Source organism: Eptatretus burgeri, chromosome 2, assembly GCF_056783735.1.
Source record: "Eptatretus burgeri isolate ZD-2024b chromosome 2, Ebu_testis_v1, whole genome shotgun sequence".
NCBI classification, from domain to species: Eukaryota; Metazoa; Chordata; class Myxini; order Myxiniformes; family Myxinidae; genus Eptatretus; species Eptatretus burgeri.
The window spans coordinates 129,244,203-129,255,976 of NC_140962.1; positions in this window are offsets into that span (position 1 = coordinate 129,244,203).

The window sequence follows — 11,774 nt, forward strand, 5'->3', positions numbered from 1 at the left end:
GAAACAACATGCCTTCACCTCATGGAAAGCAAATCCTACTGAAGGCAATCTCAGTTCCTTCCACAAAGCTCGGAACAAGTGTGTCTCTACCCTCAGGAGAGGCAGAAAACATCTTTCTAATGTCGTCTGAACTCTCAAACTCGTCTCCCTCCTCAAAATCCTGGTGACATCTGGTTTTGTCTGTTTCTGGTGTGTTTCCCCTCCATTCCCTCCCTTACCTCAAATGGCTGCACAGCTGATGCTGCACACAAAAAGGCTGAAAGCCTAAACCCTGTTTCCTTCTAAATATTACATCCCAAACCCATCACTTTCTGTACCCACCTTTCCCAGTCGCAACCAGCTGTCCCTGGACTCCGTGTCCTTTTCTCGTAAGAAGGTGAAGATTTTGCTATCAAACCTCAACTCAGATTCAAAAACTGGTCCAGACAGCATCAGCCCATGTGTCCAAAAAACTAGTTCTGCTGCTCGTGCTTACCCTCTCTGTGTTCTATTCACCCTCTCATTTTCTCAAAGTCATCTGCTATCTGCTTGGAAATTGGCAAAAGTTACCGCTCTGCATGAAAAGGTGCAAAAACAGATCCCTGCAATGACAGACCCCTCAGCCTGCTCCCAATCATCAACAAGGTCATGGAATCCATCATCGCCTCTGACATCAAATCCACTTCTCCAATGGCTTCATTTCCGACAATCAATCTGGATTCAATCCAGGTCACTCTACCCTGGACATGCTGCTTCTGCTTTCCCACCAATGGATGGAGGTCCGAAATGCCAGCGGTGTGATCAGAGTCATCTCCCAAGACATACTGTTGCGAATCTGGAAGCCATGAACACTCAATATGCAGGTCCCCAGAGATAAGTTATCTTGGTAAGTATGTGTTTCTAGTTAGGGCCCCGTCCCTCGTCTAATGGGAATTAAATGTTCATGCGCTGTGGAGTTATTTTGATAGTCAGGGTTTTTCTTTTATTTTCACATGGCAAATCCCCACAACCACCTGTGCAAGGGAGCGAGGAGCTGCTTAAGCAGCAAGGGTTTTCAATTCGGGCTCAGTGATGCTTTGAGAAAGGGAAAGAGGTCTTTTGGTGCTTTTATTTGCAGGAGCAGGTGCTTCATGGGAAGCTTCTGCTTCTGCAATGGATGCATTATCTGGGAAGGGGAGTTGTTGGGATGAGGAGCCTTCATTACTAGGTTTATTTGGCATGTCTTTGGGGCACGATCTTTTAACATGGCCGAATTCACCACAACTACAACACACAAGGGTTTCTGTATTGACATATCCCGTATAAGGAAGTCCCTCGATTTTAAAGGGAAGGATTGCCTGGAACGCTGAAACATCTGATGGTAAGATCATGTAAACAATCCGACGAAACTACTTGATGTGTTTAAATTTATCATCCTGACTGAAATGGAATCATCCTCAATGGGGAAACAACCGTGCCGCATCTTTTCAGTTGGTTTACAATTTGATCACATTTAACGAAAGGTGGTAAATTTGAAATCACAACTTTTTTTGCAAGAGTATCCAAAGAGTTAAACGGAACATAAATATCGGGATCTAAAAAAACAGTCCGCGCTCAACGACTCGAGCAACCATCAGGACCTCAGAAACGAAAACAACAAATTTTTGTTCATACAGGAAACCGCCTTAACATTCTCAATCCCCATGATCTCACCTACACCAACAATTAACTTATCCACGTCGATCTCTGATGGAGGAACGCCAACTATCCCGTGTTTCTGGATTAGCGCTTCAAACGAAGCGTACCACTAACTTTCACCTGCTATGACTCTTCAATGGCCGGATGTATCAAAATAAATCGGCCAACATCGTCGAAACTTCGACAGGTCGCGAGAAAACGAAAACCATTTAAATGAAAGGGAAAGGCATAATGAATGCAAAATAAATAAATGAATAAGTAAACGCGATAAACTATTTATGCACAACAGTACATCAGTATGGCCAACGCCCGAAACAGAAAGAACGCACAGAATACCACCTTCTCTTCTTCTCTCCCTGCTCTTCTCTAAGTGCTCTACTCTTCTCAGAGAAGAAAAGTAAGTGCTCTTCTCTCCCTCTCTCTAACTCAGGAAATGGGAGGAATGGGGGCACAAGAAGAGGGGAAGGGGGGTCAGGAAGAAGCAAAAACGCTGTGCAACTGGGTAGGGGAGACAAGATAGCACAAGGGATAACACAGGGTTAACACATACACACACAGGGTGCAAGGAGGGGAGAGGGGATTGAAGGGAGGGGAGAGTGAGGAGAGACATGGGGGAAGCGGATTCCAGCAGATGTGACATCCAGTTTAATGTCCGTACGAGAGAAGGCACACACATTGATGAATCGCCCTGCTTGTGAAACACTGGAATGACAATAGGGAGAGGGGTGGGATGGAGAGAAGCATGGGAGAGAGGGAGAGGGTTCAGAGAGAGAGAGAGAGAGAGAGATGGGAGAGGGGAGTGAGATGGGGAGAGGGGAGTGAGATAAGGAGAGGGGTGGGATAGAGAGAGGCATGTGAGAGAGAGAGAGAGAGAGAGAGAGAGAGAGAGAGAGAGAGAGAGAGAGAGAGAGAGAGAGAGAGAGAGAGAGAGAGGTGGGATGGAGAGAAGCATGGGAGAGAGGGAGAGGGTTCAGAGAGAGAGAGAGAGGGGTGGGAGAGGGGAGTGAGATAAGGAGAGGGGTGGGATAGAGAGAGGCATAAGAGAGAGGGGGGGTGGGATGGAGAGAAGCATGGGAGAGAGAGAGAGAGAGAGAGAGAGAGGGAGAGGGTTCAGAGAGAGAGAGGGGTGGGAGAGGGGAGTGAGATGGGGACAGGGGTCAGAGAGAGAGAGAGGGGTGGGAGAGGGGCGTGAGATGGGGAGAGGGGAGTGAGATAAGGAGAGGGGTGGGATAGAGAGAGAGAGAGAGAGAGAGAGAGAGAGAGAGAGAGAGAGAGAGAGAGAGAGAGAGAGAGAGAGAGAGAGAGAGAGAAGTGAGATAGGGAGAGGGGTGGGATAGAGAGGGGTGGGAGAGAAAGAGGCGTGGGAGAGTGAGAGGGGAGTAAGATCGGGAGAGGGGTGGGATCAATGAATCCAAAACCCAACCCCTTGGTTCAGGATTCAAACCCAGGCAAGAAAGCTTCGAGTGTGTGTGCACCTACCTCTTAGCTATCCTGCCATGATGTGGCAATTCATTGCTTTGTAATACTTGAAAACATTTTTTACTCATTGTTATCATCTCATTTCCTCTGCCATCGAAGGTAAAGGAGGTTAAGCTTTCACGACTTTTTGTCAGTTTGTTTGTTCCTTGCAAAATCTAACATTTTACAAGTAAGTTGGTCATAGTGGGGCAACTTAGCACAACAATTGTGCATTTTGTGAGGAAAGCACCAAATTTGGCACACTAGTAGCCGAACATATTATGAACAGATTTGGATATTGGGCCATCTCAAATTCAGCCGCTGATGGCTGCAGCAGCCATTTTCCACTGCCATCAAAAATTTTGAGATGGCCCAATGTCCAAATCTGTTCATCATATTGTTCCAGCTGTGGAAATTCACAGACCACCATAAAGGACCTTAGATCAGTTATGACGATAAGTATATGTGTAGTTAGATTTCCCCACCGTTGTTTAGAGGGAATTTCCGTGTTCACAGGGCTGCCATCCTTTGAGATAGCCGTTTTTCTTTTCTCTCTCATTATTTTGGACCAATCATCCCCCAACAACCAAATCGCCACCACCAACAATGCCACCAAACCACCACAGCAAACTCCCACCACCTTCGCCTTTCTACCAAACGTCGTGCCATGGGTTGTGAATGGGATCCTTTTGAAGAAGAAATCGGATCAGGAATGATTCACGCCCACTTTTCATCCATCCAATGGCTGAGCATCAGGTGGTGTAGCCCCGCCTCCAAACCGGCTGTGATCCACAAATTTACATATGCACTCCTACCCCGGCCTATATAAGCGCGAGCACAACACAGCTCGAAGCAGTCTGGAGGGGTCGGAGAACAGGACGGAGCTCAAAGAGGCAGACGGTGGGAGTGTCGGCAGTGGCAGTGTCGGTGGGGCAGAGTTGGGAGACGGATCTCAAAGCAGACGGGGAAAGGCAGATGGGGGCCGATCAATGGAGAGGAAGGAGCTCAGAGCTCATGTCGAAGTTGAGGGGCGAGGAGGGCGAGTTGCTGAGTGGAGCAAGGATGCGGAGGAGGGCTCCGAGGCGAACCAGAGGGCTGAGTGGGGACCGCCGCCGGAGAAGGGGCATAGTGGAGGCCACAGCCAGGAGGAGTTCGCCGGAGCCAGTGCGGTCCAGAGCATCAACTCATTGGACGGAGGGTCAGCAATTCCCCTCTCCCTTACCGAACTCCACGCTAAGAAAGCGCCAGTAACCCCGTCCGTTCCCCTCCCCAACCGTGGTGCCAACGGTGAAACACGTGCCTGCGCGGAGAACGCCGGAGAGAGCTCACCAGCCACGCCAGGGGCACGAAGCCAGGCGCAGCTACGGTGACATCGCAGCTTGCCCGCCATCACGCCATGAGGGCGCGGGTAAGACCCTTCGGTCTCGTGGACCTGGCCGCTCATCCAGGTTCCACGTACATTTGGTCCACGGACCTGTCTGCCACCCTTGTCTTGGAGGGTGGCTTTTCTTTGCTTTTGTGTAAATGCATGTGGTGGCGCCGTCTTATAAGTAGAATTGTCTCACTGTGCGTGTGAAATAAAGACACTTTATTCGGTTGTAACTCTGCCCTTTCATTGCTTTCACTGTTATACATGCATGATTTTCTGTATGGCTGTAAAATGCGTGCTTGTCTGAGTGTGTAATAAATGTTCTTGTTGAACTGTTCCCCGTTTCGTTGCGTCCTTTCCCTTGTTTGAAAGTTCCATCTTGCATCACGGAAGGAATTGGTAGGAGGGGTGTAAGCACCCGGTAAATAATCACGTCCGTTGGGGCCGGCGATAACACCGCTCAGTTATCACTGAAGCACGGAACGGACCGCTTAAGTGGTTCGTGTCCTCGGCCGGCCAGCAGCGAGGTACAATCGCCCGGTTAACTACACGCGCAGGTACTTAGGTAGGTCGAGTTTGGCGAACAACCCTATCCTGCGCGGGTGGCCGATTGGCACGATTGTGGTGTGGTCGAAAGACCCACCCGTGACTAGCTCCTGGCGGTAGTTTCAAGGAGAGTCACGACTGAATTTTCCGCTCCGGTGGGCGACGCGGTCGCGATTTGAGTTACGTGGCCGATCGCACGCTGGGCGGACCGAAATTCGTAACACTGGTGTACAGGAGCGTGGGATTCAAATCCACCTCGGTCTCCACCTAAATTTACGGGGATCGGACCAGGGATGTGCGAAGCAACCCCCCCCCCCCCGTTCCCCCCAAATTACGAGCAATCTAAATTAATTTCTTCCGAGAAATAAGATGGCATTTCAAGGCGAACGGGAGCCGGGGGTATTAGGAATGGATGTAGAATTAGTAGAATCCATGGCCCGGGACGGTACTTGTAATTTTAATCCATGGGGTAGCTCACCCTCATATACTGAGCACTTACTTTGCCGGCAAACGGAGTCGCATAATGGCGGCACCATCGCACCTCAGCGCAGCACGGATCGAGCCGCTATTATTGGCACAACGAACGGCATGACGAGGCGAGTGCTTTCAGCCACCGCTTCAGACCACGTGGTCGCGGCAGGCGCCATGGCAGGTGTGGCAGGATGCCGGAGCATGCATTGCTGGGCTTCAGAGACGAGTGTCGAAGTCCTTGCAGCGGTGGAGGAATGGTGACAACTGTATAGGGGAATTGCATTCGTTTTCCTTTGAATTGGACAAGGCATGGCGGCACATAGAGAGGTTTCATGAGGATTACGTGTGAATGGAATCACAACGATGGACCGATGTACAGGAAGAAAGGAGGGAGGAAGAACAAAGGCAAACAAAGTGAGAAAAGGAAAAATGTGAACACGATTTGGAATTAAAACAACTAAAGGAAGAGGTAAGATCAGGCAAACAGATAAAAGAAAGCCTGGAACAGGATATAAAAAGAAGAGAAGGGCATCTGGAGGAAAGGAAGGAAGAATGGTTGGAAAAGTCAAGACAGTTCGAAGAACTAAAGGGAAAAGTGAGGAAAGTAGAGTTCAGCATCCATGAGTGGGAACAAGAGAAGAGCAAATTGAACGAAAGAATAGAGGAAGAGCAAATTAGTAATTCCCGGGATAGAGAGAACTTGAAGAGGAATGGAAAACAAAGTGGGAAGAGGAAAAACGGGAACACGATGTGGAATTGAAACTACTGAAGCGAGAGGTTGAAGAAGGCAATCGGAAAAGAAAGAGCCTAGAAGGGACGATAGAAAGAAAAGAGAAACGCCTGGATGGCCTAGAGAGATACCCCAGCAGGCACACAACGTTGTTGCAACGTCGTTTACCGGTTCTATCCTGACGTCAGAATTGGGTCAGTGGGAAGTTGTTTTTGCAACACCCATGACCTCAGATTTCAACGTTGTGACAACGTTGAAATCTGACGTTGTTGCAGCATCGTGTTCTGGTTGTACCTGACGTCAGAATTGGGTCAGTGGGAAGTTGTATTTGCAACACCCATGACGTCAGATTTCAACGTTCTCACAACATTGAAGCATGATGTTATTTTTCAACTTTATCACAAAGTTCATAAAATGGAGTTTTTGTTTTTACCCTTTTCTTTGCACGCCAAAGAAACAAACATTGCAGTGCATGACACCCTTCAGCTTCCAACTTGATGGAGCCCTCGACCCGTAGGTCTGGGCCCAGCGGAGCACCGCTGTTCCACCGGTGCCATTATCAAAACATTGAAGTTGTATTGCAACATCATTATACGTTGCACAGTAACACATAATGACCACAACTTGAAAACAACTGTAATTCATAATCATTTATTATCACATATCATGCAGAGCATGATTGTGGAAAAATATACAAGCAGTATTAACAATAATAATATCTTTATCCGTACCAAAAAAGCACACTCAAATACAAACATACAATAGATAAAAGTAGATACCATTGCAATTGAGAAACATATACTAAAAATGGGGAATAAAAAGAAATACCACATGGGTAAAAGTCGTAAATACCTTTTTGACAAATTCACTTTGTGCAAAGCACAGTGAACAATTCGAATTCAGAAAGTTCTGCTCCATAGAGGAACTGTGGAGCTTCTCTCTCAAATATAATTGACTGCACAGAGGCACCTTTAAGTACAACAACATCATCATCATCATGCAGTGTTCGTAAAACTTAAGCCTGGTGTTGGCTTGGGATCCTTGGGTACTGAGTTCAAGCCCTGTTGGCTGCTGAATTAAAATACACCAGCAGATTGACTCAGCCTGTCATCCTTCTGAGGTCAGCAAAATGAGTGACAGTGTACCGGTAAGGGCAAAATGAGTACCAGTGTACTGGTATGTCATCAGCGGCATAGCCACGTCCCAACCAATGAAGCAACCAGCAGCCATAGGCTGCACTCAAGAGAGAGAGAGTTAATAAAACTGATGAGAATTCTATGCTTGCATAAATTATGGGCATTTGAAGCATAAAAGGTATTGACAGATAACTTGCGTTTATATAAAATGTAATTAAATTTTTTGGCTGCTGATGGCATACTACCCATTGTTACAAGATTCATAATTAAGCAACCTCAGGTAAGTTGTTACAAAAGAAAACGAAGAACCACATATAAATTTTGCTATACGACATAATAGTTGACATTCAATAGGTAGAAATTCAGCAATGACTGATAAAAGAGTACAATATGGGTACTGATCATAAAAACTTTTACTTCCTACTTGGGAAGTCAAACACCTTTCTGATAGAATTTCTCCATGATATATACAAATAAAGAAATATTTTTACTTATGTCCCACAGCGGGCATCAATAGAATGAGGTGCAAAAAGACTTAAACAGATGATACATGACATGATATGAACAGTGCATAAAATTATATAAAACTGAATTACAATCAGGCAAATCAATGAGACCAAATCTATATCTATGTGTGTGTATTCATACAAAGAAAAAATATAAATCTAACATCATAAAGTATGAAAACACAATTTTGAAAGCATCTCACATAAATAATTCCAAAGCACAAAAAATTTAATTTGTTGGGTGTTTTCAATCTTAATTTCACAACAAAATAAAATAACTTCATTCTTGCCCGCACCTCCACGCCGATCAGGGCCATATCAGTGACAGCTAAACATGATAAACTAATGATGAAATCGGGTGTTGAAGGATTCGATCGTCAGATGCACGTTCGAGTCCAACGCTCGAAACACTCGAGTGCCCCGAAGGGCCCGGGAGAGTTTCCATTGAATGTAACGATATGGATTCCAGCACAACAGTAACAGTAACACATCATGGATTATGTGATCTTAAAAACGTCCAAAAACAAAAGCTAAGACACATAAAATCGATTTAGAATATTATACGTACCAAAAAGATCACAGCGGAAGATAATTTCAACTAAAAAAGCTAAAGTCTTCTGAAGATTAAAGCGGATTGTCTCTGCCACACTCAGAAACAGCTGAAAGTTCACAAGTTTAACCAAACTTTGTAAATGGCGGCTCGTGATGCGGAAATAGGAATTAGCCAATCAGATCTCTCCTCCAGTGAAAGGCAGACACAATCACACATCACGAGGTGTAAAAGCGGTCACCATGGCAACACATGAGGCAGAAAAAAAGAGTTTTAGATAATCGCGGTGCGTGTGGCAGCTGTACCGCGTCGTGATCTGGTTGTACAACCAAGCGGCCTATTCAGAAACGTAGTGAATCTTTCATACTGACGGCGTGTGTCTGCTGGGAGGTATTGACCGATAACTTACATTTATATAAAATGTAATTAAAACTTACTACCCAATGTTACAAGATTCATAATTAAGCAACCTCAGGTAAGAATTATGAGAAGACGAAGAACCACATATAAATTTTGCTATACGACATAATAGTTGACATTCAATAGGTAGAAATTTAGCAATGACTGGTAAAAGAGTACAATATGGGTCCCACTTGGGAAGTCAAACACCTTTCTGATAGAATTTCTCCATGATATATATTTAATTTAGAAATATTTTTACTTGTTATGTCCCACAGCAGGCATCAATAGAATGAGATGCATAAAGACTTAAACAGATGATACTTGACATGATATGAACAGTGCATAAAATTATATAAAACTGAATTACAATCAGGCAAATGAATGATACCAAATATATATCGATGTGTGTGTATTCATACAAAGGAAAAATATAAATCTTACATCATTAAGTATGAAAACACAATTTTGAATGCATCTCACATAAATAATTCCAAAGCACAAAAAATTAATTTGTTGGGTGTTTTCAATCTTAATTTCACAACAAAATAAAATAACTTCATTCTGCAAAAAAGTACATGTAAATATTTTCACAATGTAAACTGAGGCTGGGTTTCCAACATACAACATTACAATTAACTATGCTGCAAATTCTTAATAATTAAGGACGTGGACGGCTGGCACAGCGTGTTGCTGTTACTCATTATTACTACACTAGTACGTGTCCGTACGTGCAAAGAAACAACTTTCAAACAAACACACAGGCCATTCCTTCGCTCTCGTAAATGACGACTGGATTGGGGCATTGTGTTTATCTATAAATGCGCATAAGAAATCTAGAAATTATGAGAATACAGTAAGTCATCACTATCCGGAAGTCCGTACGATGTAACCTGTAATGGGGAACGCGGCTGAGGATCTCTTCCTCATCGGCCACGCCTACGCAATTGGTTTGGTAAATAAATGGCCATAACTTGGGAAGCACTTGTCCAATTAATATCAAACCTTGAAAAGGCACACACTCAGGTCCCCAGCAATATAGCTGGCAAGTTTCAATTAGATCGGATCAGTATGTGTCGAGAAACAGCGGTCACACACACACACACACACACACACACACACACACACACACACACACACACACACACACACACACACACACACACACACACACACACACACACACACACACCTGGAATTATAGATAGATGAGGGCTTGTTCCTGCCCGCACCTCCACACCGATCAGGGGCATATTTCAAATGTGATATGGCAGTGTCCACATGCCGCCTCCGTTACTGTTGGCTGACTGGTCATGGTACTGTCTGAAAAATAATAAGAATTTCCACTTCGTATATATTTGGGTTTATGATCATCAAACAAGACTTGCAATGTCAATTACACTCAAGTCATGCACATTATAAACTGTCATTTAGCAGAATTCACTTCCTCTGACAACTTTATAAAAATTCAGGTTCTGGAAAGGTCTCTTCCCATTGTTTCCACACAAATTGTATGTGGACATTACAGCATTGGACATCACCCTTATTTTAGAAAATAAAAACAATTTAGTACACCAGTGTTCAAAGCAGCTTGAAACAAGTTTTAATTTCCACTGCCCTTAAAAAGCCTCAATTAATATTATTCTTCATCATATAATATAATATAAAGTTATTTTCATGTCTTTTGATAACCATTTTACCAAAGGAAAACAATTATGCACCGAAAAACTTGAACAATTCCCCTATAGTGACAAACTACCACAATGAAGGCTTCAATGTTACAAGCGGCAGTTTGTCGGCGGCCAAAGGGTTAATTTTTTTTATAACAAAACCACATTTTTCGGCGAACAATAACTGACAATTGTTTTCCTTTTGTCTTTGGTTAGGCCTAACTCGTTAAAAGAGGACATAAAAAATAATATATTGTAAAAAATAATATTAATTGAGGCTTTTTTAAGGGCAGTGGAAAATTAAATTTGTTACATTGCGGTAAAATGCGGTTATTCGTCGGACCCGAACGGCCGAAGCATTATCCACACCAGAAAAATATTTTAAAAGGTTCTGAACCAATTAAACTTGTTCAAAGTAATTTTTACAGAGTTCCCTTTATTTACCACAGAGCGGTGTTTTTTTTTCACCAGGCCCGCGGAAAAACGAATCGATGATTTACCGTCGATTTCTCCACACGATCAGGGCCAAATCAGCGACAGCTTAACGTGATAAATGAACGATGAAATCGGGTGTTGGAGGATTCGATCGTCAGATGCACGTTCGAGTCCAACGCTCGAACCCACTCGAGTGGCCCGAAGGGTCCGGGAGAGTTTCCATTGAATGTCACGATAAAGATTCCAGCACAACAGTAACAGGAACACATCATGGATTCTGTGATCTGTAAAACGTGCAAAAACAAGAGCGAAGACAAAAAATCGATTTATAATATTATACTTATCAAGAATGATCACAGCGGAAGATAATTTTAACTAAAAAAAGCGGAAGTCTTCTGCAGATTAAAACGGATTGTCTGTCACACTCAGAAACAGCTGAAAGTTCACAAGTTTAACCAAACTTTACAAATGGCGGCTCGTGATGCGGAAATAGGAATTAGCCAATCAGATCTCTCCTCCGGTGAAAGGCAAACACAACCACACACGTCACGAGGTGGAAAAGCAGTCACCATGGTAACACACGAGGCAGAAAAAACCGTTTTAGATAATCGCGCTGCGTGCTGCGGCTGTACCGCGTCGTGATCTGGTTGAACAACCAAGCGGCCGATTCCCGACGTCGTGAATCCTTCATACTGACGTCGTGTGCCTGCTGGGACGGTAATGAAATGGAAGAAATGTGGAAGGAAGCATGCGAAGAAGGTGAGGAGGCCAGAGAGGAAAAAATGGAAAAAAAAAACTTTTGAGTGACGTGAACACCAAAACAAAGAGAAGAAACGACAAAAAAGAAC